At 46.8% G+C, this 25,939-nt stretch overlaps 1 long non-coding RNA gene across 2 annotated transcripts in view; it reads left to right on the forward strand.

Moving 5' to 3' along the window:
• The first annotated feature begins 2,022 nt into the window (after positions 1 to 2,022).
• Positions 2,023 to 25,939, forward strand: part of LOC120369792 — a 57,498-nt gene continuing 33,581 nt past the window's right edge. Inside the window, exons 1-3 of one of the 2 annotated variants that reach the window (XR_005583424.1) lie at positions 2,023 to 2,193; positions 3,982 to 4,037; positions 6,363 to 6,507. This is a non-coding gene — a long non-coding RNA (uncharacterized LOC120369792). Of the gene's footprint in view, positions 2,194 to 3,981; positions 4,038 to 6,362; positions 6,702 to 25,939 lie in introns of those variants that run through there. The other variant, XR_005583423.1, reaches the window with a different exon arrangement.

A 25,939-nucleotide genomic window follows, 5' to 3' on the forward strand; every position in this document is an offset into this window, starting at 1 on the left:
GGACAGCTAATTTCCTTTCTGTGCCAGTGGCATCTTTATTCCAATTGGGGTGACTGATTAAAGTGCTGAGGACTTGCTGTAGAAAATGTAATGCTGTTTTTTCCCAAAAAAAATCTTGGGGGCTTTTTGTTATTTTATTGAGCTAGTTTCTGCTCTCAGTTACATGGATGGAAATTCAGAGCATCCTCAGTGAGTTCCATGGAATTACTTTGGATTCTAAGAGTAGGCACATGAGCATGACACATTAATATGGCACCACAATTTTGCATGGTGCTTCAGAGAGATTATTTAAAAAAAAACACATTTAGTGGGGCCTAGTGAAGTCAACTTCAATAGCTATTGCACCAGATCATGGTAAATGCCCTAAATTCAAGCGTCTAACCACTCCATGCCTCAGTTTACCCCTTTGCAGAACAGGTGAAATGCCACTTACTTTCCAGCAGTGTCATAAGACTTAGTAAATTCATGCTTGCAAAGTGCTTTGCAGGGCCGACCAGAGGATTCAGGGGGCCTGGGGCAGAGCGGGGGAGCTGCGGTGCTTGTACTCACCTGGTGGCGGTCCAGGTCTTCGGCAGCATTTCGTCGGGGGGGGGGGGGGTGCAGTCGCTCCACGTCTTCGGCAGCACTGAAGGGCCCCCCGCCGACGAAATGCCGCCGAAGACCCAGACTGCTGCCGGGCCAGGGCTCGCAGGGCATTTCGGCGGCGGGGGGCCCTTCAGTCACTCCGCGTCTTCAGAAGCACTGAAGGGCCCCCCGCCGCTGAAGACCTGGACCACCGCCCGGGTGATCACAGGGGGCCCGCCCAGTACTGCCCCACCAGTAAGTTCCCCCCAGCACACAGCATCCTCTGTCCAGCTGCAGAAGCCTCAGTTCAGGGGTGCTCCTAGCAAAGGCAGGGACAGGCCATGGGCTCAGGAGCGGCTCCGGGCACCAGCATGCCAAGCGCGTGCCTGGGGCGGCAAGCCACAGGGGGCACTCTGCCAGTCGCCGCGAGGGCGGCAGGCAGGTTGCCTTTGGCAGCATGCCTGCAGAGGGTCCGCTGGTCCCGCGGCTTCAGCGGATCTCCCACAGGCTGCCGCCGAATCCGCGGGACCGGGGACCTCCCACAGGCAAGCCGCTGAAGGCAGCCTGCCTGCCGTGCTTGGCGCGGCAAAATACCTAGAGCCACCCCTGCATGGGCTTGTTGGCTACACGCATGACTCTGATTCGAGTCAAAAGGCCCCACGAATTTGTGAGATGACCATGTGTATTTGCCTGATGCCACACCAATTTTATTGTCTTTTTTAACCCTCTCTGCACTTGGAAGGACAGGAGTTAGACAGTCCATTTGAGGCCAGGTGTGAAGTGTGCACTGTGCTTTGGGGACTATAGAAGTGATGGTTATCATGACTACATGGGGGGCATCAATTAAGGCCGGAAGTTTCAAAGGAACCTAAGGGAGTTAGGTACTGAAATTCAATGTGAGTGGGGCACCCAACTCGCTTAGACTCCTTTGGAGATTCCAGCATTTAGATGCCCACTGCACACAAAAGTCTATATTAAAAGGATAAAGTTGCAAAGTCAAGGACTGAAAAGTCAGGAGATGTCAAAATTAAGGTAGCGTGTGCAACCTTAATTCAGCTCCCTTGTGAGTGTTCATTATGATACTGTCTTTAATTACATGATCACAGGCTATTTTTTCCACTGGACCCCCACTTCATTCAGTGCACAGGGTGGACGGTGCTCACTGAATGAGCAGCTATTCAATATTTGGTTTTCTTTTCATTGTTCGCTGCGTGGCCCCATCACTATTCAAACCCTGCTCTGACGACAGCATTCTGAATATCCTCATGGGTTTCCTATGGCACTCCCTCATTGTAGTATCTGACTGCTTCATAACTATTGATGAATTTCTCTTTGCAATGCCCTTGTGAGGTGAGGGAGTGGGATTATCCCCATTTTATAAATGGGAAACTGAAGCACAGAGAATGTATTATCACAGTGTACATTAATTTTGGGTGCCCAATTTGAGGACTTGATATAACAAGAGTACTTAGTATTATCTAGCACTTCATATGTTCAAAGCACAGCTCCTGTTGACTTCAGTTGCAGCTGTGGGTGCTCAGCCCTTATGCAAATCAGACACCAAGGTCTCAAGCTGGGCACCAGAAAATGAGGAACACACAGTTAGTGGTCACCTGTGAAAAGTTTGGTGTAAGTGATTTGCCCAGCATCACATAGGAGCTCAGTGGCAGAGGCAGGGATAGAATTCATTTCCTCAGGGCAGTATTCAACTGCCTTACTCATTTTCCTTTTCCTTCCTACAACCCCCTGCCTCAATCATTACACATTTTCCAGCTTCTGCAACAAATTATTATTAATTATGTTTATTACAGTAGCACATAAGAACCAAGCAAAAATGGGACCTTATTGTGCTAGACACGGTACAAACAGAGTAGCAGAGTCCTACAGCCCTGAGTCATCTCCAGAGCAGGTCAGTCCTGTGCAACGAAGGAAGCACAAATTGGATGAACAAAACAGCATGTGAGGGTCTAATTAAAGACTGTATCACAATGCATAGGCACAAGGAGTCAAATTAAAATTGCATGGGCAACCTTAATTCTGGCATTTCCTAACTGTGTGTGTGTGTGTGTGTGTGTGTATATATATATATATATAACAGGAGTGGTAGTCTGGAACACATCAGCATTGAAGGGTTAATGTTGCAGAAACGGAGTTAAATGCCTTTGCTGTTTTATTTTTTAGTTTAAAATAACATTTTCCTGGGTGTTCCAGACCATGTGGAAAGGGACACCAGGAATCCTCGGAGCTGCTTAGCTGGTCTGGTGTGTAAATACATTTAAAAAAAATTTTATGAGGCAGAAAAGCGACATGTCTGGATAGTGCAGTACTTACCTGATCTAATGGGTCAGCTGGAGCCTTTCCAGTCAATCTATTTAAGGAAATAAATAGGTAATTTTTTTTTAAAAAAAGCTTTTAAAATATATTTTATTTACCCCACTGTCCTGGTGCCATGTCTCAGTTAGAGAGACAAGTTTTACTGGCACAAGATTTTTGCTCCCAGGTGGAGACCTTAGGGCTGAAGGAGTCTTCAAACGGCCACAGTAATGGAAGTGCTGGCATCCGCTCGCTGAAGCAGTGGGGAACATCACTCCTCAGAGCCATGCATGATTTACGGGGGCTGACTGACTGCCTGAGCTGAGATGCTGACAGCACTGGGGTGCTGCATGACCTCATTTGTTTCACATTTTCAGAAGTAGTTGGGAAGGGAGGGGGGTCTCCCTGCTATTGCTGAGGAAGCTCTGGGTTTGGCCTAGGCAGCCAGTCAGTCTGTCAGAGACATGCACTCCACATGCTGTTTAAACAGAAGTTGCAGGAGAACATCACTTTGCTTTGAGCCAGACCCAAAACCCATTGCAGTCAAGGAGAGTCTTTCCATTGGCCTTAATGGGGTTCACAACAGGCACGTAGAGCCGAATTTGTCAGCTTCCTTCAGCTTCAGTAACATCGCTCCTTCCATATGGCCACACCCTTTCTGGGTGGGCCCCCTGTGATTACCACAGTGCAGGGGTGAATCTCTCCTCTTTCTCACTTAACCCCCCCCTCCCCAAATGCCAGTAACACATCAGAATGGTGGTTCAGGGAGAAAGATCTCATGGGAGCAGAACAGCTCTTTGCCAAAAGGGGCAGGCATGGAGGTGATCCAGGGGGCTGGGGCAGCATGAAGGAGGGAGCTGAGGCAGGGAGGGGAACTTGGAGGCAGGGGCAGGAAATGGACTCAGGAGGGCAGGGGCAGGGGGGACCTCAGGGGTAGGGAAAGGGGTGATTTAGCCAGGGGTGGCTTCAGTAGGTAGGGGCAAGAAGGGGGATTCAGAGGTTGGGAAGATCTAGGGACAGAGAATGGACCCAGGGGGCAGTGGCAGGAGTGGAAAGGTGGAGTTCTCCGAGTCACATTAACCCCCATGGCATGTTCCTATTCAGCAAAAGAAATGACAGACCTAGGAGGAAGCAGCAGTAGAAAACCTGAGCCAATCACGGTGAGTGAGCAGAGAGAATCTGCAGCTGAAGGCCCCGGGGCCTAGCTTTAGCAGGGAGGCCTCCTCCATGTCCCCACCTCGCGGTTACCCTTGGATGTATTCCAATTGCTTCTGCGTGAATCTCTGGGACCCTGGGAGGGTGGTGGCAGAGCACTGGGGCTGAGACGCCTCTTGCCCGGCATCTCACTCACTCTCTTCCGCTCGGTGACTCATTTTCAGGTCACCCGTGAAGTGGGAACATTTCACACTACACGCCTGGCACTGATTTGAGAGGAGATGTGAGTGTAGCCCCAGGGCTCCTCCTCTGCACTCCGCCTGGCTTGCTGGAGGCACCAGGAGTTTAATTTCAGATGTATAATGAGGAGGAAAAAAAACAGATCTATGAGTGAAGCAGCAAAATAAGCAGTGAGGAGAGCGTGTGCAGGAGGGAGATGCAAATGCACTGAGCCAGATCCATCCCTGCACCAGTGTGGGGGCAGTACGGGCGGCCCTCGGCATGGTCTAGGGCACCCCCCTTGGCCTGTACCTCTGCTTCAACAGCCCCTAGGAGGCTGTGCAAGGACACGGAATCGGCAAGGCCCTGGCCATGTTCCCTCAAGCCCCTTTCCTCTTCCAGCCTGCCCACTCCACCCTAGTAACCTCTGGCACTTGGGGCTGCAGAGCCAAGGTATAGGAGCCCCCTGCACTAATGCTAGTGGTGGCCCTGGGATGTCTTTTACCCCTGTCCTGAGGCCCCATTAGCCACAGTTGCTGGCCCAAAGGGGCTGCAGGGCAATGATGAATCAGCCCTGCTGCCTGTTTGATTTCACTGCTAAGGGGATGGAATGGGAGAGAAACACAGCATTCCGTATTGCCAATTCAAAGGGTACGTTAACGTTCATGAGGGAAACAGGGCACGGTCGGGGAATCTGCTCAGAGGGTACAGAGCTGTTCAGCCCATGTGCTGCCATTTCACAGACAGCCCAGGTCTGCAGTGACTGGTAGCTGTTACTATACAATGGCTACTTGGCGGTCCGTTTGAAATGAGTTGGGACTCTTGGTCCAGTTGTCAATAGATAGGTAGCTACAGCACAAAAGCCATTAATTGGCACACTGCAGTGATTGCTGCTGTGTAAATACAATAGATATGGCTTTGCCTGGTGCCCCTAACACAGTGAGACCCCATCCTGTTTGGGGCCTTTGGGCTATACTGTACAATAGCACTGAAATAATAATTAATCATTAGAGCTGAGCATATAATTCACTGGTCAGTTTGCTGGTCCAGCTGAAAAAGCCCCCCAAAATGTGATTCATTTTGAACTGAAACTGAATTTTTTCAGTTTTTCTCACCAAAATGAAAAAAAAATCATTTGGATCAAACAACATGTCTCCAATGCTGATTCGAAATGTCAGTTTGAAATGAAATGTCAAAACAGTTGGTTTAGAAGATGTCAAAACCAACCATTTTGATGTTTCTGACTTTTTTCCCTTTTTTGTGAGGGGCAGAACTATTTCCTGAATTTGACCCAAATTCGCAAACAGCTTCAGTGTCCTGAAAAATGCATGTGCTGAAAATTTTTGCCCAGCTCTACTAATACTAGAGAGATGAAGGATAAATATACAGACAGAGCAGATGATGAGTGAATCATGGACCCTGAATTCCCCTCCCAATCCGTGACTCTTGCACCATCACTGCCTGTGGCTAAAGGATTTCAATCTACCAGAGCAGACACTCTGGATCCTTTTATCAGCACAATGTCCATACCAATATGTTTCAAATAAATGGTAGAGATCTTCCTGGTAATTCAGCCCAAGCAAAGACTGCTCCAGAAAGTCCCATTGAGCAGAAAAGATATTATATGGTTTGATGGGACTGAGAGCTAATAAAGGTTGGGGATGAGACAGATAAACTACTGCATTTCACAAGGCCGGTTAGAGCTAAAGAGATTCTATTATAAGCAGATTGTATGTGAGCAATAAGTGTATTGTGGAAGAGAAATAATCTTCTTATGATTTTAATTTAGCCACCATTTCAGGTTTTGTGAAACTGGCAAAAGATTCAAAGGAGCATAAGTCTGACTGGGCTTATTTTAGTTTTTTATGTCAGCTAGAAAATCTAAGTAGTAGCATCAAATCCACAAAAGAAAGACACTGGATCCCTGACGGAGAGATGAGCTAAGAGCTCCCTTTTCTTCTTTATGGTTTTTCATCTTAGCAGCTTCTTTAGTGTAACAAAGAAGATCTCATCCCTGGAGGAAAGGTATGAAAACAAAGGAGAAGTGGTGACTCATGGCACTGCTGGTAAATCATATAATATTTAATCATTCCTTTTCTCTTCTGACTTAGAGGAAACTGAGGGCCACTGCAGACAACAAAGGTTAAATTGTATCCTCGGCAGATTCTGCCATTTCCCTGGGCTACAGTGATCTTCATTTCCTGCCGTGGGTGTTGCTGTGCACTGGCCAACAGTTGCTGTGGAATCACTTCACAGGTAGTGGAGGGGGAACTGATCACTGGGAAGCATTTCAAGATCCTTCTGGAGAACAGCTCTATAAGGGGCAATCATGCCTAGAGCAGAGCGTCCTCAGCCCTACTGACTTCAACAGACTTCCAGGGCACTCCGCAAGCTGCAGAATGCAGTCCTTAAAGAAGGAAGCATGGAGGAAACATGGTCTAGTGGTTAGATTGGGGGGCTGGGAGTCAGAACGCTTTGGTTCTTATTCCAGCTAAGCTGCTGTCTCAAAGTGTGACCATGGGGAAGACACTGAACCTTCCTGGGCTTTGGTTTCCCCATCTGCAAAATGTGGACAGTAAATAATGATTGCCCACTCCCCATTGGAAGAGAGGAAGGATGGTGTCACCAGGCAGCGCTTCTCCCCAGCTTCCAAACACTGACTGCCACTCCCACTCTCCTTTAAGGTTTATTCTCTTAAAACAGACAGAAAACAGTCTCTGCTTTCTCCTTGCCTCTCAAGCTTTAGGCCCACCATTCCTGGGGGGTTCACTAGAGCTCCTACTCCTGGCAGCTTCAGGAACCCACCACAGACATGCTTAGCTTAGTTTAGCTTCCCCAGCACAGGTTGTCCCAATCACTCTCTCATCTACCTCCCATTTTGTAGGCCCAGGTGTAGCCCAGCCCCCTTTAATTGGCAGAATTGGGTTCACCTGCTCTGACACAGGAGCACTGGGCCTATCTCTGCTCACATGGACCATCTCTGCTGTGATAGATGGCCTTGTGATTGAGCACTCAGTAGATCTGGGTTCAGTCTCTAGTGCTTCCATAGACTCCCTGTGTGACCTCAGGCAAATCAGTTAATCTCTCATTCCCCACCTCCATGAAAGGGTGGGTAATCATACTTGCTTTGTTAGTCTGTGGATAAATTGGAGAGAGTCCAGAGGAGAGCAAATGATCAAAGGTTTAGAAACCTTTAACTGACCTAGGTGGAAAGGTTAAAAAACTTGGCCTGTTTAGTCTTGAGAAAAGAAGCAGGGGGGGAGGGACCTGATAGTCTTCAGATATATTAAGGTTTGTTCTAAAGAGATTTGATCAATTGTTTTCCAGGTCCATTGAAGGTAGGACAAGAAGTAATAGGGTTTAATCTGCAGCAAGGGAGATTTAGGTTAGATATGAGGAAAAACTTTCTGGCTATAATGGTAGTTAATCTCTGGAATAGGCTTCCAAAGGTGATTGTGAATCCCTATCATTGGAGGTTTTTAAGAACAGGTTGGATGAACACCCATCAGGGATGGTCTAGGTTTATTTGGCCTTCTTCATTGTAGGGGGCTGGAGTTGGTGATTTCTTGAGGTTCCTTCCAGCCCTATGTTTCTGTGATTCTGTGTAAAACTTTTTGGGATCCTTAGTTGAAGAAGCTATACAAGGACAAAATATGATAACTGTTATTGTTACTATTTATATACATGTACATTATTAACAATGCTTTTTATTGTATTTATTTATTAATTAATTACAGGCAGAAGCCAATTTCTTATTGTCAAATGGTAACAAAACAGGGCAGCCCTTATTCAGGCAAAATCACCCTTGAACCTTCAATAGGAATTTTGCCTGAGTGAAAATTGTGCAAGAACAGGATTTGGGCAATTAGTAATAGAAGGATAGGATTAATTGCTCGTCATGCTACAAAAATAATACAGACAAAAGTGAACAGCTTTCTCTTAGCTGTCAGTCAGGGGAAATACCCGGAGTCTCTTGTTGTTAACTTAGTAAATGCATACTTTAGCCATCTGGAAGTGAAGAGAACTTAAATGATGGGAAATGCATGCAATTTAAATCCTCTCTTGGATGAAATGAAAGAAGACTTTTAGGAGACAGAGCAGATTGTCATGACTGAGGGAAATTAATATAATTAAGATTAACATTTTAACACAAAACTATATTTTTTTTTATTTCTAATCATCTGCTCCCTGTGGCTTGTCTCAGTTACTTGAAAAGTTAGAATGTATGAGCTTCTCAGTTTAGCCGCAGTCATGGGATTCCCAGATTAGACAGAGCAAACTGAGGGTTCATATATGGAGCTTGTTCTCTGATTTAGGTTTCATCATTACAGGCCAGTGAGACTCATGAGGATGGTCAGAGAAGGCTTCATAGTCATAGCTCTGCAGGGCAGGAGTAACTCAGTGTTACCAGTTTGAAAATTATCACTCAGCCCTCTACCCCCAAAATCATGAGATTGGCTAAAAAATCATGAGATTCTAAAAATAATATATTCTGGGTTCTTTTTATTTACCTGCTGGATCTGAACCTTTAACCTACCCATGGGTCAAGTTTTCAAGCTTTTCTCCACAACCCTGAGGTCTAGAAACTTGCTTTTTATTTTTTATTTTCTTTAATGAAAGCTGAAAATCTCATATAATGATAACTCCTGGATCTGGGGCTTTAAGACAAATACCAAACATTGAAGGATAAATTATTGGGAACATTGGGATCATAATGATCGTGTAGACTGACCTCTTGCGGGGAATTTCACCCACTGATTCTTGCATCAGGCCCAATAAGTAGCGGTAGCGGTTGGAGCATCGCTTTTAAAAAGACATCTATTCTTGATGTAAAGACTTCAGGTCGGGGGAAGACAACATGGCAGTGTGAGTGCAAAAGCATTGGTAGTTAAGTCAGGAGGCATTGTGCTGTGCTGCAGCGGGACATGGAGTTGATTTATCATGGGTCAGTAATGAACACAGGTCAGAACACAGGTGCCGGGGGGAGGGGAGGCCTGAGAGTAGCCCCCAGGCCATGTCTCTGCCCCTCCAACCAAGGGCAAAGTGAAGGGTCTACAATTCCCCACAGCTGCCTGCACAGCTCTTACCTGGACCCGGCTTCCAGCCTGGCCTGGTGGTGGGACCTCAGGGGCCAAAGAGCCACAGCTGGGCTTGATAAGAGCCACTTAGTCTGTGGCTGCCCACAGTTGTCTGAGGAGCCGGGGTTCCTAACCGCTGCCGAGGCTCCCCAGACTGCTCTTACTGGGGCTGGGCTCCATCTTCCTGCCTGGCCAGGGGGTAGGGCCTTGGGGAGAAGAGAAGGGGCGAGGCCCATGGTGAAAAGTGGGAGAGCCCTTGCCCCCCCTCCCCCATTCCGGCACCCCTGAGCACAGTGCATACAGTGCTTGTATACGTGCTCTGGGACAGTGTGTACAACGTCCTTTGAAGCCCCCTATTAGAGGCCTCACAATCCTACCACTACCCACCCCAGAAAAGGAGCAGTGAAGGTGGGTCCTCCAGGCCTGCCTAGAAAGGCTGCAGGGAAACAGGCAATCAGAGCTCAGCATAAAAGGAGCTGCACAGTTGCAGATCGGTTGCTGGCTGGGACCAGAAGGGTAATGGAGACTGGAAGACTGTGAAACTCCCCAGGTAAAGTGACCTGGGTGAGTCCCTGCTGACATAGAGAACAGACAGAGAACCCTGAGGTCAGGGTGAAGAGGAAGGGGCTATCTGGGAAGCGCCCCCAGGGAACAGTAGCAGCAACTATTACAGGAAGCAGCACATGGCTGCTATTTGTAGGGTCCCTGGGTCAGGACTCAGAGTTGTGAGTGGGTGTGGGTACCCCACTGGCAGGGTGGCCTAAGCCCCGAGAAAGGGATAAAGCTTCTTCAGAGGCCCGAGAAAAGGGCAAGCCTTAAAGAGTCTCCAGGGAGAAAGCCCTGGGGGCACTACCCTATACCAGGGCAGACATGGACTTAAAGCTAGCCCAGGAGGGGCTGAGAATTGAGTCCAGAGAGCGGGCTGCAGATATCAACCGGGGCGCAGGCTCTGTTGGAACTTTTATACCGGAAGGGGTTTGTTCATTCACATATTGGCTGTGTGAGACTTGGCCAGAGGACGGAGGCACTGAAGACCCACCTGACAAGGGCAGCAGCTGACAGAGGGCACCATGAGCAGAGAGAGTGCAGGTTCACACTTGGCTAACAGGAGGTGCTCATGAGAGGTGAGTGTCCCCTGGCACATGCTCCTTTGGGTTAAAAGGGAATATCTACGCATTGAGATGTTCCTATTGTGTACACAGAATCACAGAGATTGTGACCAAAGCTTTTCTTACTGTGTCAGACACATGCAAAAAATATAGGAAAACATTTGTAAAAGGAAATGAAAATAAGTAACTGGTCTTTGCTCTGTTTGCCAGAAGCTGGGAATGGGTGATGATTACCTGTTCTGTTCATTCCCTCTGAAGCACCTGGCATTGGCCATTGTTGGAAGACAAGATACTGGGCTAGATGGACCTTCAGTCTGACCCAGCAGGGCCATTCTTATGTTGCTATGCTCTCCCTCTTGAAAGGAGATGCCAATATCTGATTTTCACTCTTCAGACTTTATGGAAATGGGGAAAATAAGGAACTTAAAAGGTTTCATGTAATTAACTTCATGGCAGCCAAAATGGGAGGAAATCCTTGCACTGGTTAATGGGTGTGGTAGGAGCATCAGAGAAGCAATTTTTGCCTCAGCTCTAGATCAGACATGCAGCAGCAGCGAGCTCAGATTTGGAGAAAGGCCTGATGGGGCAGGAATTTATAGTTTTATTTCTTTCAAATGTTTTTTTACACGTCCTTTATTGAATTTTGACATATTACAAAAGCTAAAAGAGAATGAAATGTCAGTGTAGCGGCTCCAGGCGCCTTTCAGCCAGGATTGCAAGATTTCAGATATCGTCTACATCCCAACAACCAAAGTGTTTGCTTGTAGCTCTGGAGAGGAGTGGGACAGAGAATTAATTATTTTCCCTTAAGTTCTTTATCAAGTAAGATTCCCATTGACTTATGTCTGTGGAAGGACCTTAGAATTCGGTTCAGTAACTTGAAGAAAACTTGGATCTCTTTGCCAAGGCATAAGAGGAATTTATGCATATTTAAGCCCTGCATAAATTACATTAAATCCTGTAAAAATAAAAAGCTTTGAAGATCTGGCACCTGAAATGCTGGCTGGCAGCCACTGCCTGCAAGAAGCTAGATTGCTATTCCATACAATGCAACACGGGCGGCGATTCCTCAGACTCTGTTTATGAATCAGCATCACAGATTTTGAGGACCGGAATAGCCTGGGCCTAACATTAGTGTTACTATGTTTTCCAGCTCCTGTAAAACTAAGTTGGTTGTATGTTGATCTGGAAGGTATAAAATGATGTGAGGTGGAAGTAGTAGAGCCAACAATGGAGTGGAAAGAGAAACTCGCACTGTGCAATGGGTGTGAAAGAGCCTGATTGCTATGTGGGGAAAAAAAAACTTGTTCCCTTTATGGGGCAGTTTGACAGCCTTTGGGCCTGGAAATTGGCAGAGTGAGCTGTTTCTCATAATTAGCCAAGGGCCTGAGCCATGAGGCTGGGATGCAGATCTGGGTCAGAACTTCCCTGGAAGTTGTGGGGAGGGTCAGATTCAGGCATTTCTCATCAGACGGAAGTGTTTGTGGGAGAGGACTCTCGGAAATGTCTTGAGAGAGATGGGGGTTTGTAACAGGGCACCCTGCCCCTTTAAGGGTGAGGAGGCCTGGAGCAAGCCAGCCCTAGTTGGTTAGCCCTGCCCTGCTACACCTGTGCTAAGTGTTAGACTCAAGGGAAGGAAAGCCCAGCAACTGGGGAGGAAGGTGCTTAGGCTGCTCTGAAGCTGGGTTTGGGCTAGGAACTGGCTGAGACCTGCCAGGCACCCTGAGCAGGAGGGTAAACCTGACCTGGATGGTTGGGTTACCTGGAGCCCAGAAGCCGGTGGCCAGACAATGAGACAGGCCATTGTTGTTGGGAGCTGGCCTACAGGAGGGCTGAAGATTCTTTTTTTATGTGGTTTTGGACATGGTCTTGGGCTAAGGAACGCTGCTACCCGGGAAGGGGTTGAGCTCTTTGAAGTGGTTTGGCCAGAGGGTCACGTCTCTTCTGTGGGGGCAGTAGGCTGAAGCAGTGCTTAACTTGTGCTAGGGCTGAGCCACGGCACCTCTAGGCTTGACAGTTTGTAGCCTTGGCACCTCTGGGCTTGCCACATCTGTTATGAAAGTTAAAAAAATTGCTTGAGCCCTGGCACCTCTTTCATTACAAATTAAGCACTGGGCTGAAGATCATTGTGAAGAAACTAATGCAGAAGTGCTGCAGTGTTGGGTCTCGCCACGAGGGGGCGCTCCAGAATGGGAAGTCTTGTAACAGGGTTGGTGATGAGTGGTACACTAAAACCTGGGAAATTTAGATCAGCAGCCAAAACCGTATCCACACATCTTGGATTTGTAAAGCTGGGCTAGATGTCTCCAAACAGGCTTTCTTTTGAGGTTCACGCTACAACTCACTCCCAGTCAGACCAGAAATACCCAGAAAAGGACTGATCTCATGGGATCTGGGCACTTATGCTTCCACCTCAAACCCAAAAGAGTCCAGAAATGAAAAAAACCAGAAAAGGTTAAGCAAACAACAACAAGATGCCCCTAGAATTGAGCACAGGTTTGATTGTAGAATGGGAGGGGGAGGCTGTTCTATAATGTGACAAAGGTAGTGTTCTAGAACTGAATAATGACTGGGTTTTACAATAGAGAAAGGAACTTCTAGACTGGAGTAAAGGTTGGGTTCAGGAACTCAGTAAAGGTTGATTTATAAAATAGAGTGAGGGTTTTGCTCCAGGAGGAGGTACAGGGTTTGTTTTAGAATGGGTACTAATTGGGTTCTAGGCAGTGCAATGATTTCATTCCAGAACCAAGTGACAGGTTCTTGAAATGAGAAGAAGATTAAGCAAGCTCTTATTTTGCTGAATCATACCAACCCTTGCTATGGCCAGCTGCCCTTGTTTGCTTGGACTGTTTTTCTGTAGAGGGGCAGTCCAAATTTGAGCTTCTTTCACTAACCCCACTGCATGGCTGACTGCTCTAGTGCTGTTTGGCTGCCTGTGTTCTACGGTGCTGCTGTGCTTTGAGCAGTGCCTGGTCTGTGCTGCCATCATCATGGTGCTGCTCCCTCCAGGACTTGGGATATCTCTCTGCCAACCAGCTGAGTGGTGTGAACTCTGGAACTGCTGCAAAGTTACAGCCCAGGCAGGTGGGAGGGAGGATCTCTGGACCTTCACAGTCCTGGTGAGGAGGAGGTTCTGGAGGCCAGCAGCAGCCCTGAAGGACTTTCTGGAAATACTTCCATATCTTTTATCTCCTCCTCACTGTGTGAGGTACAGGGAAGAGTATACAACTCTCAGGAAGTGCTGAACTGGTTCTAGCCTCATCCTGGGAATAAGAGAGAACCAGCTCAGTAACCAGTGCATAGCTCCTCCTTCCTCCCAATCTATGAGAGATTCCCAGCCCTCTCATGCTTGCAAGGGCAGACCCAAGAACATGTTTCACAGCAGTGTGTTTCTTAGGCCATTTCTCAGGTACCATCAGCACTGGATGGATCTTTACCATGAAATGCTGCATCAATGTTGCATCTACTCCAGGCCAGCTCATTGTCCAAGTCGATTGCAAATAAGAGCTTGTCTACACAAGGAGGTGAAGTTTATTACGCACTGAGTTGTAGTGCACTGATTGGTGTGTAATAGATAACTTAGAGTGACAGCTGTTTCCTGTTTCAGTCTTATCACTGTGTACACATGACAGAGACTTTGTGTGGAGTAAGTGCATTCTGTGGTAGGCCATGCCTTTTGCTGGGCTCTGCATACGGGACAGTAGCAGTAAGGGGAATGGGTGACAGCATGTGTGTTGACATTTATAGTTTGCATCAGTGTTTTTAACATCTTCTGGAGACACTTATGGGACCTGAATAATAAGAGATTGGGTTTGCCTGTGGGATCTAGAGGAAATACCTTGAGAAGATAAGAGATTGGGTTATTTTAGCCCCATAAATAGCTCCATGAGGCACAATAGTCTGTGAAAAACAGACACAATTACCAAGATATTGGGGTCTATTCAGAGACTGCATTAAATGTGCAGTTACCTAGTGCTACTTGCCCTTCTGTCTAAAACTAATCTATCTGCGCTTCATACTCATCCAGCACTTTGTTGGCACCATTACATTTGATCCTTCACAACAGTAACCAGAAGGTTGTTATCCCACTGTATTGCATAACTAAAATCCATCCTGTGATCAGAATAGAGTCTAGATTCATTCTGAAAATAATACCGGAACTCCACGCTGCCTCTCAAACTGAGTGAAGCCCAAAGAATGGTACAGGTGGTACACTTCAACCTTCCCAGAGAATACAAATTACCCTGGTATTTTAAATCCAGTGGAATTAAACACATCAAGAGATACTCACTTGTGTTACCAACCAAGAATGCTTTGCACTAGCTAAATCCAGCCGGGTTATTTTTATTGATCTTGTCTTTCCTGCTCAGTTTGTCTTCAAATCACCAAATAGGTCAGATTTGCTCATGGACTGGTGATGGGAGGTAGGGCTTTGTACCTCATACCACTGCTTTCAATCCACCTGGGGCAGCAGTAACCACAAATTACCATCCCTGTGGATGACATGAAGTAATTGGGTTGGTTTTAGTTCAGTCTCCAGTGGATCAGGTGTCCATCTTCCTAAAATAGCCACTATAGTTGAGCCCCCGATTTGCAGCCGAGGCCAAGGACTGACCTAGGCCCTCATGCCAAGATGTTCCCCATAGGCGAGGGGCAGTGTGAAGGAAGCTTTGCCTGCTCTGGGGCCAGAGAGAGGACATCAATCTCCAATGTTGCCAGTCTTTTCACCAGCCATTAAGTTTTGTTGAATAGATGAAACCTGTATTTCCTCTTTCCATTAAAAATTCTGAGCATCTCTTCCCCTCATCACCTCCAAAGTGCCCTGTTTGCACAATGCCAACAAACGGCATCTTTGCCGAGTTGTATAGGAGACTTATTGAAACTGGTGATACTGGCTCTTCCAAGCCTCTCTCAGCTCACTGCAATACATTTCTGATGTTAACAGCTAGATGAAGCCAAAGCTGGGGTATAATTAAACTGCATTCAGTCAGAGCACTTTTCAGTGGCGATGTCAACGGGCTCCACAGTGAGACAGGAGAGACTCATGAAATAAGCTACTCTCTTGTTCTTGATTGAGACGTATCTTCTAGGCTGGTGGCAGCTGGTATGTGCGGTCTGGCTTGGACATTGCATAGCTCCAAGGGTGTAGATAGAGGATGGAGCAAGGGATCAGAACTTCTGGGTTCTATTTTTGGCTACACCACTGAGTTGCCTGTGTCCGTGGCAATCTCATTAAGGAGAAAAGGGAGTTGTGTTCTTTTTGCCTTCTTTATGCTGGGCCACCCCCAGCACCTATTCCTGAGAGGAGAGACCACCAGGTTGAGAACCCCTGTCCCCATATTAAGTATCCTCACACCTTCTTGTCAACTGTCTGAAATGGGCCATCTTGATTATCACTACAAAAGTTTTTTTTTCTCCTGCTGATAATAGCTCATCTTAATTAATTAGCCTCTTAGAGTTGGTATGGCAACTTCCACCTTTTCATGTTCTCTGTATGTATATATATTTTCTTACTATATGTTCCATTCTATGCATCTGATGAAGAGGGCTGTAGCCCACAAAAGCTTATGCTTAAATAAATTTGTTAGTCTCGAAGGTGCAACAAATACTCCTGTTCTTTTTGCGGATACAGACTAACACGGCTGCTACTCTGAAACCTGTCCTAGATTTAAATTCCTCTGAACTTGGAGACAGTTCAGACCTGGATCCAAAACCAAATCCCAATTCTGGTTGCCCTGAATTTCATGAGAGTTTGGAGCTGGATGCAGGGATGTGTAGCGCAGTTTAGGACTCATCTCTAATAAGAATAAAATTCTAAACAGTGAGGCTGCTTCCCCACCCCAATCCTGTTCTGCTCTATGGAGTTCCTGAGTCTCGCTGGGATTACTCCCATTGCCTGCCCTTTTTGTAACTACCTTCTTTAGCCACATCACCGGGGCCCACGACAAACTTTCTCCTAAACCTTTCCAGAGGAGTCAACACACATTCAAGGCCCAGCTCCCTTTGGATCCATTAAGTCTTTTTAGCTTGTAATTAGCCCTAAATTAACAGTCTAATTTCCCTCTTCTGACTGTTCAGTATTTCAGTTCACTTCAGGCTCAGTCCAGTTCCTAGTGTGGAAGGTGTTGACATCAGAGAAAAAGCCACCATCACTGGCAACAGCTCTCCCTCTTGCTAGCCACCTCAGCAGAGTGCACCCAGAGTGAACTCCATGAGTGGCCCTAGAGGAGTGCTCCTGGGGTCAGGGCAGAGGCTTGCAGGCAAGACAAGTGCCAGAATTTGGGTCCTGCCTCTGTGTGTCAACAGGGCACAGGCAGCGAGGCTGAGTCTCCAGGGCTGTTCATCCAGGAATGCAACAGCTCTGTAATACTGTTAGCTGGCAGGACAATAACAGCCCCAAAGCAAGTACTCTTGAGTCCACTGTGTGCTCAGTCAGCAGTGAAATGGAGTGAACACCCAGCTTGTGTCAGCGCATTAGTGTGCAAAGTGCCAGACTGCTGAGAGCAACTCTCTGCCTCCAGCACGCTAAGCTTGCCCAGGGCACTAGCCATGTGGCTATGCGTGGGTGCCACTGTGGATCAGCGATTCATAGGGGCAAGGGGTGAGCAGTCTCCTCAGCACTAGGCACAGGAGTTCACGCACACAGACTCTCGGGGCAGGGTTTGCCATGGTAACAACCCAACTCTCCATGCACTCCAGGTAGCTGGGTTCAATAAGTGTCTCCAAGCGGGAGCATCCAGGGCTGGCCAATAGCCTTTGAGCCGCTTCTGTTTGCTTTCCTGCTCCCCCAGCTGGGGACTCTCCGTTCTAGACCATCAGCAAGGCCCTTGCCCCTTACGGAAGAAGCAATCCAGTATTTGGCACTCTCCTGAGAATGATTAGTCTCTGTGTGAAGTACGAGAGCTGCCTTTTCAATGTTCCTCCGAGCCTTCCTCCCCCCCATGGATGGACAAAGGCTCCATGCTGCTGCCCAGCTGGCCCAGTCACCCAGAGAGGCTAAGTGTTTGCTTTGTAGCTTTTTAAGTGGAGTGGTTCCTTCATTTTTAGCCCCTGAGATCATCCACTGAGTACCACTTAGCAGAGGGCATTTACTTCTCCCCTATAGCTCTGGGGCTCATTTAAGTACATTAAATTAGCAGTACGCAGTCCCTAACAAACCCATGATGAACAGTCAGTGTGCCTTCATTCCCATTCACCTGCTCAGCCCTTCCAGCTGCATTGCTTAAAACAAGATGATGATGATTGTTGTAGTTACAGTATTTATAGTGTAACAGCGTCAGGAGACCCTGGCGAGATCAGGGCCCCATTGTACTGGGTGCTGTCCACACACACAGAGGGAGAGAACATCTATGCCCCAAAGAGCTGACCATCTAAAGAAACATGACAAAGAGTGGCAGCGGAAACAAAGGCACAGAGGACACACTCTATGACATCATGGGCAGGTGGCTTAGCCTCTCTGTGCCTCAGTTCTCCATGTGTACAATGGAGGAGAATAGCCCGGCCCCCCAGAAGTGCTGTGAGGATAAATACATTAAAGATTGGGAGGTGCGGAGCTACTATGGCAACAGGAGACAGATGACTACCTGAGTCAGAGGTAAGGGCCCAGATGTTTAAAGGTAGTTAGGTGTTGTGACACTGAGCACAGCGATGCCTAACTGATTTAGGAGCCTTAATCTCATTTTCAAAAGGGATTTAGGCATGTAGGAACTTAAATTCCATTGACTGATGAGATTTAGGCTCCCAAATCAGTTAGGTGTTGTGACACAGCACAGTGATGCACCTGGGCCAAAGCAAATGCCTCATGGTCAGGAGCAGGGTCAGGACTGGAACCCACGTCTTCTGGGTCCTAAGCTGCCTCCTGAGCTATTAGGCCAAGCTGCCTTCTGAGAGAGTAAAAGCCTCACAACTGTCTATATAGTCACAAACCACAGTGATTGTCATCTACAGACCTTGTTACTCCCATGCCAGCACCGTTAGCCTGTGTCTGCACTAGAGAAACTGCTGTGCTTGCCATGGTGGGACACACCTGGCAGCCTTGGCTGTTCCCAGCCCTCCTCCCTCAGCCATTGTGGGAAGGGGTTACCTCACAGTGCGAGCAAGGTTGGCTGAGTTCAGTGCCCAGGCACAGTAGGAGAGGTCTAGCACACTTTGCTACAGTGGGTGCTGAACGTGGCTGGCCCTCTCCATGCTGGGGGGCTGGGTAAGGGGTGGGTGGGGGGTGCGCCTGGGAAGGTGAATGGTGTGGGGGAAGCAGGTTGAATAGGGTCAGGGATCACGTGCTCAGGGCAATTTCCCTTTTCCCCAACCTGGGCAGTTCTGCTCTACATCAAGGTGGGCATCCCTGGGGGTCCCAGAAAGAAAGCTGGACAAGGACCTGGAACTGGAGTACTTTCAGTTGCTCTGTTGTTTGTCAAGAAGCCGCCTTGTAGCTGTTTTTAATGAGATGCCTCCTGTGAGGGAGGAGCATCTCCTCACGCTAACAGTCCCATCCACCAATCCAGGCTGCAGTTTCTGCCACGCTTCCCCTCTAGCGCCTTGCATGAGCAGCAGATTTACAGAATTCATGGACAGCCCCTCCATTCTATCCAGCAGACAGCAAAATTCAACTGCTGGAGAGACAAACTCACACACGGGAAGGGCAGCAAAAGTGAGAGAATGCCAGGGAAGGCTTGCTGGGCTGGCAAGGGGCCTCCTGCGTGTGAAGCACATTGTTACTTTCATGCATCCTCAAAGCATGAGCAAGTGGCCAGCTGGGGTCAGGAGGAAACCCTGTTCCCAGACCCATGGTATAATATCACACAGTTAGAGTAACACTCATAGAATGCACCTTTCCTCTGAAGCATCACAGCTGACTGCTGTATGAGATTGGGTACCAGATGGACCAATAAACTTTCCCAGAAAGAAACTCTTCTGTTCTCTATTGGTAATGATATTATTTACAGGTTGTGTCTGGTTTTTCCAACATTGTGAGGAGGGACCCTGCTGCTAGCTCAGAAATACAACTTCCATCAAACCAAATTCTTCATTTTCCTGTCTGGGCATGATTTTTCCTCCTACCTAACTTAGTCCAGGGATCATACTGCTTACCTTACGGCACCACTCCATGGTACTGCAATTAATTTGCTCCCAAGAAATCAGTGCATTGCAATGATGAGGGCAAAATTTTCATGAACTTTCTCTTCTTCCATTCTTGTAATTGATTAGCCTCCAAATATCAAGGAGATAATTAAGTCCTAGTAGGACACTTCATTCTCTATCAGAGGTATTCTGTAGGGGGGAACCCTAATGATGTAGTTTAAGAGTTAGAAGATTGCATCTGATCCACGGTGGAAACTGGATCTACGCTGGAGAGTAATGAGATCTTCCATTTGTTTATAAAAGGTATTACAATCTTTTGTACAGCATTATTTTGATAGCCTGGCTATCTTCAGTTTAAGAACAGCATCTCTCAAGGAATCTGATTTTCACTATCAAATACCAGTCCCCTGGTGGAAAATACTAGGAGGAAAAAAAATGGTTTTCATTTCCTTGACTTTCTAATTTCTCTCTCGCTCATCTTCAGTTTTCCAAACTTCCCAACTAGTGATGACCGCTAAGGTCATGTGCCAAAACCTGCTTAAATCACATAATGGTCAGGAACAGAAAAAGTGACAGGGTTTGTGGGTCTGTCTTCACAGCAGAGTTAACTTGAGTTATCAACTTACTCCTCTCGAGTTGAGAGCAGCCACATGAAAAAGTAATGTCCACACTGCACCGGGTAATTGGATTAGCAGCACAGAGGGGCCGTGTTAGTTGTGTTCACTTGAGCTGTAGCCTATGCACCCGGAGGGGCTGGCCAGCTGGAGTTAAAAGCGCCAGCATGCTCAGGTGAAAGGATTTTGTGTGTGTAGCGGACTCAAGTTAGGGGCAACTCTTGAGTTCTAGCTCAACTCTGCAGTGAAGACAAGCCTGAGTCTCACTCAGACCCACACCCCTTTACATCTCTCTAGCAGCGTATGGGGCCTTGAAGTGTATGTAAATGACCCTCGAGAATCCGCACTGTCCATGAGGCCTCCTCAGCCAGTGTGGAGCTGGTATAAGGGCTCCGTGTCAACCCTGCTCCCAGCCGCTGGCATAGAGGTGGATTGGGGCACGTCAGGGACAGGCACTGGGCTACTTCTAATCTCTGTTTTCCAGGTTCCACAGGGGCTATAGGAAGCAGAGCATTCACTGGGAGCTGGGCAGACCCCTGTACAGTCCCAGGATATAGGGAGTGCAAAGATGCCTTAAAGCCCACCTCCCTCCCGGACCCACACCCGTCCCTGCTCCAAGCACAGGAGCAGTGACTGCCTGACTGGCTCTTGTGGCTCTCTGAGTGATGTTAAGTTGTCTGCATTGCATGCATTGGAGCAAATGATTTTAATGCTGGCATCTAATTTTGCCCTGCAGTTTTGCATCCCCAATCTGTTTTGGGTAGGCACAAACAATGGCCCCGAGCTTTCTGCCTGCCTGCTTCCTCAGTCGGTGCCATTAGCAGTGTTGCTGCTTGGCCCAAGGCAGCAAACAGTGGTGTGGTGTTGCAGTGTGTGTGCCAAACACAACACCACACAGTGGGCAGAAAAAAAAAAATATTTGAGCCCAAAAAAAAGCAGGAGATAGATATTACAAATCTCAAATCCACCACAGATGCAAGCTGTGTGTCTTCTCTTATATGACTTTCTCAAGGCATCCTCTCATTACCCCGCACACTAGTCCTCCTCCTCCTATATATAACACATATTATATAGTTATTTAATAATAATCAATTACAACAAGACAATTCATCTCTAGTAACTTTTTTTGCTTGTTACCTTGGTTGGTTACTTTTTTTTTTTATTTGCCTCCTCCCCTCCTCTTCCCTAACAAAACACAGTAAAAAAAAGGGCCCATCTTCTGTGTGTCTCTTGATAAGAAGAAGAAGTACACACATCCATTATTTAATTTAACCTGGGAGTTCAATCAGAGTTTAATATGGAAGCACTCTGGACAAGCATAAAATAACTTTGGTCCATTCAGGCCTGGTACAGAAAAGCTTCATTAATACTGTGATTTTCTACCCTCCTGAGTTATCTAGGGCTATGCCTAATGGCACCAACAGCAGGCTAAATGCAATAATTTGTGCCTTCAAAATGGCATCTGAGTTGACAGAGGGTGCACAGTTGTCTGGAATTTGTGCAGGCTGTAGCTTGCTCAGCACACTGGGATACCCTGCTTGCCTTTGTCCTCTTCAGGTCCAACACCTCCACCCACTGCCATGGCACACCCGTGGTTCCTGTGCCATGGTCTAGCACCCTACTCTTCGTAATTTTCTCCCATGCACCTTTTTTCTTACATATTTTCTGCTCCTTCCTGCACTCCGTGAACCTCTCCTTTGTGAGAACGCCGCTTCCACCACTGCACTGTCCAGATAGCTCTCTTCTCGCTACATGCAGGAAGACACTTTGGACCCACCTGTTCATCACTATTCGTCATTATGTCTTGTCTTTACTGTAAGCTCTCTACAGGACATCTAGTTTGTCTGTAAAACATCATGCACCCTTATGGCCCTAGAGAAATAATGACATACATGGGAATATAGGAGCTGCTACCTCAGAGCAGGACAGTGCTCCATCTAGTTCAGGTTCCTGTCTCTGACAGTGGTCAGATACCTCAGAGGAAGGTGCAAGTAACCCTAAAGAGGGCAGTTATGGAATCACCTGCCCCCAGGGAAAGAATCTTCCTCTCCCCCATGCATTAGCATTTGGCTCAAGCCCTGTATCATCAATCATCATTCTTTCCACACCTTCAGGTGCATAAGGCAGAAGTCAAATGACACCAGTCATCCCTGTCCTGGGCTCGTGTTTCCAAGTCTTTTATATTCCACTGTAATGCCACTTCAGCCATTATTGTGCTGCAAAATCAGCCTCTCCATTTCTTGCCCTGGGGGTCGCCAAAGACGTGCTATAATCAGGCATTCTTAAAAGGTGTCCCAAATATGTCCATCTCTTCTTCCATACATCTGGTACTGTTGTAGGCAGTTATGTCTATTCTAGGATCTGTTCATTACTGATTCTATCAGTCCATTTTACTTGGAATATTCTATGCAGACACCTGCATTGAAAGCTGTTTGGTTTGTGTTGGATCAATTTAGTAAGTTTTCCAGGACTCTGCTGCATAAGGAGGACTCTTAGGATGTTGCTTCTAAAGATCTTAAGTCTGGCATTTTTGCTAATCACATACAGCATTGAGTTGTTTTTTTTTTAAATACAGCACTTGCGTTACTTATTCTGGACTGTACATCAAACATGCAACCACCAGTCTCATGAATGATGCTCCCCAGATAAGTACATTTATTAATGGTTTTCAAGGCTTCACCTTCCAAGTCAATAAAATCATCAGTAGGTAAATTAATTTTCATAACTTCCATCTTTGATTTATTAATAATAAGACTTATTTGCTTGGCAGAATTTGCAAGACCATCTGTCTTCTGCTGCATATTTTCGATTGATTTATTTATAAGACAGATGTGATCTGCAAAGTCTGAGTCTCCAAGCTCGCCGTTTATCCATGCAAGGCCTGCTTCCATACTGACAGTCTGTTGCATGACAGAGTAAATAGTGACTCGGAACAAGAGGCGGGGCCGGGCCGGGGATTTGGGGAGGGGTCCAATAGGGGCAGGGAGGGGGCAGAGTTGGGCGGGTCTGGGGGTGGGGCCGGGGCAGGGGGATGCAAGCACCCACCGGCGCCAAGGAACGTTGGTGCCTGTGTGTTAGTCCCATGGTTTATCTGCATATTGAACATTCTAATACAAATGTTTAATAATGTGAATAATTTCGTTGGGGACTCCATAGACTTGTATTATCTGCCACAGTCATTCTCTAGCTACACTATCAAATTCCTTTTGGAAATTTACAAAATTCACGCTCATTGGCAGCTGCCATTCATTGCCCTGTGCTACAGTATTACACAGGATGAAGATCTGATCTACACAAGATTGATTTGGGTGAAAACCAGCTTGTTGTTCTCTAAGGCCTTGTCTACACTGCCACGTTACAGCGCTGCATCTCTCTCACTCAGGGCTTGGCTACATTTGAGAGTTACAGCGCTGGTGGTGGCTTTACAGCACTGTAACTTACTCCCCGTCCACACTGGCAAGGCACATACAGCGCTGTATCTCCCTGGCTACAGCGCTGCATGTACTCCACCTCAACGAGAGAAATAAAGAGAACAGCACTGCTGTTGCAGCGCTGGAGTGCCAGTGTAAACAGTGATTAATCTTACTACGCTGTAACTGACCTCCGGGAACCTTCCCATAATGCTTTTTAAGTAAAGATAACACTCTTTGTTTTGTTGTGAACTCGGGGCTCCCAGAGCTGCTTATCTAAAAAACAAACACAGCTACTGTTTGCTTGAGCAGATGCAGGCAGGGGGATCCCTTTGGAATGTCCACAGCTAGTGTTTGCTTGAGGAGAGAAGAAGCACAGCGGGCGGGAGGGGGGTTCCCGTTTCAGAGCAGCTGCTTATCTGGTCTGTGAGGGAAAAAAACAAAGAAGGCTATTTGCATTTAGTGAATGAGAGAGGGGTGGGGGAAGGGGTCGGACCTTGCAAGGCAGGGAGTTGACACAGTGTCAGCTCCAAAAATCCACTCTCTCTCTCCCCCCACGCTCCCTGTCACACTCCACCCCACCCCCCTCTTTTGAAAAGCATGTTACAGCCACTTGAACGCTGGGATAGCTGCCCATAATGCACCGCTCCCAACACCGCTGCAAATGCAGCCACACTGCAGCGCTGGTAGCTGTCAGTGTGGCCCCACTGCAGCGCCTTCCCTACACATCTGTACGAAGACAGCTTTAACTCCCAGCGCTGTACAGCTGCAAGTGTAGCCAAACCCTCAAGGCTGTGAAAAAACACCCCCTGAGCGCTGCAAGTTTCAGCGCTGTAATATGGCAGTGTAGACAGTGCTGGGAGCCGCGCTCCCAGCGCTGTAACTACTCCCCTCGTGGAAGTGGTTTTTTTTATAACACTTGGAAAGCTCTCTCCCAGCGCTGGTGCCGCAGCTACACAGCCACGTTAAAGCGCTGCTGCGGCACTAATCTGCTCTTTATGGCAGCTCTAAATCTATTTAGGGTGATTGCATAGAAAACTTTCCCTGGGACTGAAAGCAGCATAATCCTGCACCCATTGTTACAATCACTCACAGCTCCTTTTTGGAGGAGTTTGATTATAATGCCTCTTTTTTCCATTCTTCTGAGGTGTGTTCCTACGCCCACACCAAACTGAAAAGGTGTAGCAGGATTTTTATGTTGTCCTGTCCACTTGCCTTAGGCATTTCTGCTGTGATTTGACCTTCACCTGGCGATTTATTGTCCTTTAATCTTTCAGTGGCTATTTTAAATTGACCCAGAGTAATTTTCTCCCAGCAAACATCAAGCTGTTGCCATCTTCTCTATATTAGCAAAGTGAATTGTTATTTCTGGTGGGAGTCTGTTGAGAAAGTTGTGGAAAAGTTCTGCCCATTTTTTCTTTTGTTCTTCTAAAGTCGTAAGGGGTTTACCTTTTATTGAGCCCTTTCTGCTGCAGCTAAAATCTCCAAGAAGTTATTTAGTGGATTGACAAAGTGTCCTCATGTCTCCTTATCACTGCATCGCCTATCTATTGATATATACCCTTCCCAATCATCTTTTTACTGCTTTATCTTTAGTTCTGTATTCCTCTTTTCCTTGTTTACCATTCCCCTTGCCCTAAGATACTGAGTAACTTTTACTTAGCCTGTTTTGTTTCTGTAATAGCATTGCTAATCTACTCTTCCTTCCTACCTTTGCTAAATCCAAGGATGGTCTTTGCTGTATTTAATATAAAATTTGCTAATGGCTTCCCATAACTTTTCTATATCATAAGACTGTTTTGGCCATATCTGAAAGCTTGCTTGAAAGCTCATATTCAGAATCATTCCTTATTTATTCATCCTCAAGTTTAAAGATGTTAATCTTTCTTGCAATCTTCTTTGCTAGTAATTTCCTCAATTTCATTTTCACAGTGATAATGCATAATTGATGATCGCTGCCTACATCTGCCCCTCTGCATAGACAGACATTTTGAAGTGATGATCAGAACGTTTTTCATACACAGAAATGATCTCTTTGATTTCTGGTAATGCCACCAGGCAAGATTCATGTGGTTTAATGCAAGAGCGTCCCTCCAACAATAAGATGGTTCAACTGACATAATTCAAGAATACACTCAGCACTGTTGTTAAGTGAACCTTGCTCATTGACGTGCATCCGACGAAGTGGGTATTCACCCACGAAAGCTCATGCTCCAATACGTTTGTTAGTCTATAAGGTGCCACGGGACTCTTTGCTGCTTTTACTTGTCCATTGTGTCCATCATTCCATAATTGCCTGGCCCCACCATAGCATTCAGATCACCCATAACAATGACAATACCATGTTGTGGAACATTGCTGATGAGGTCCTGCAGAATGTTATAAGAAGTATACTTCTC

Source organism: Mauremys reevesii, linkage group 8 (assembly GCF_016161935.1).
Source record: "Mauremys reevesii isolate NIE-2019 linkage group 8, ASM1616193v1, whole genome shotgun sequence".
NCBI lineage: Eukaryota > Metazoa > Chordata > Testudines > Geoemydidae > Mauremys > Mauremys reevesii.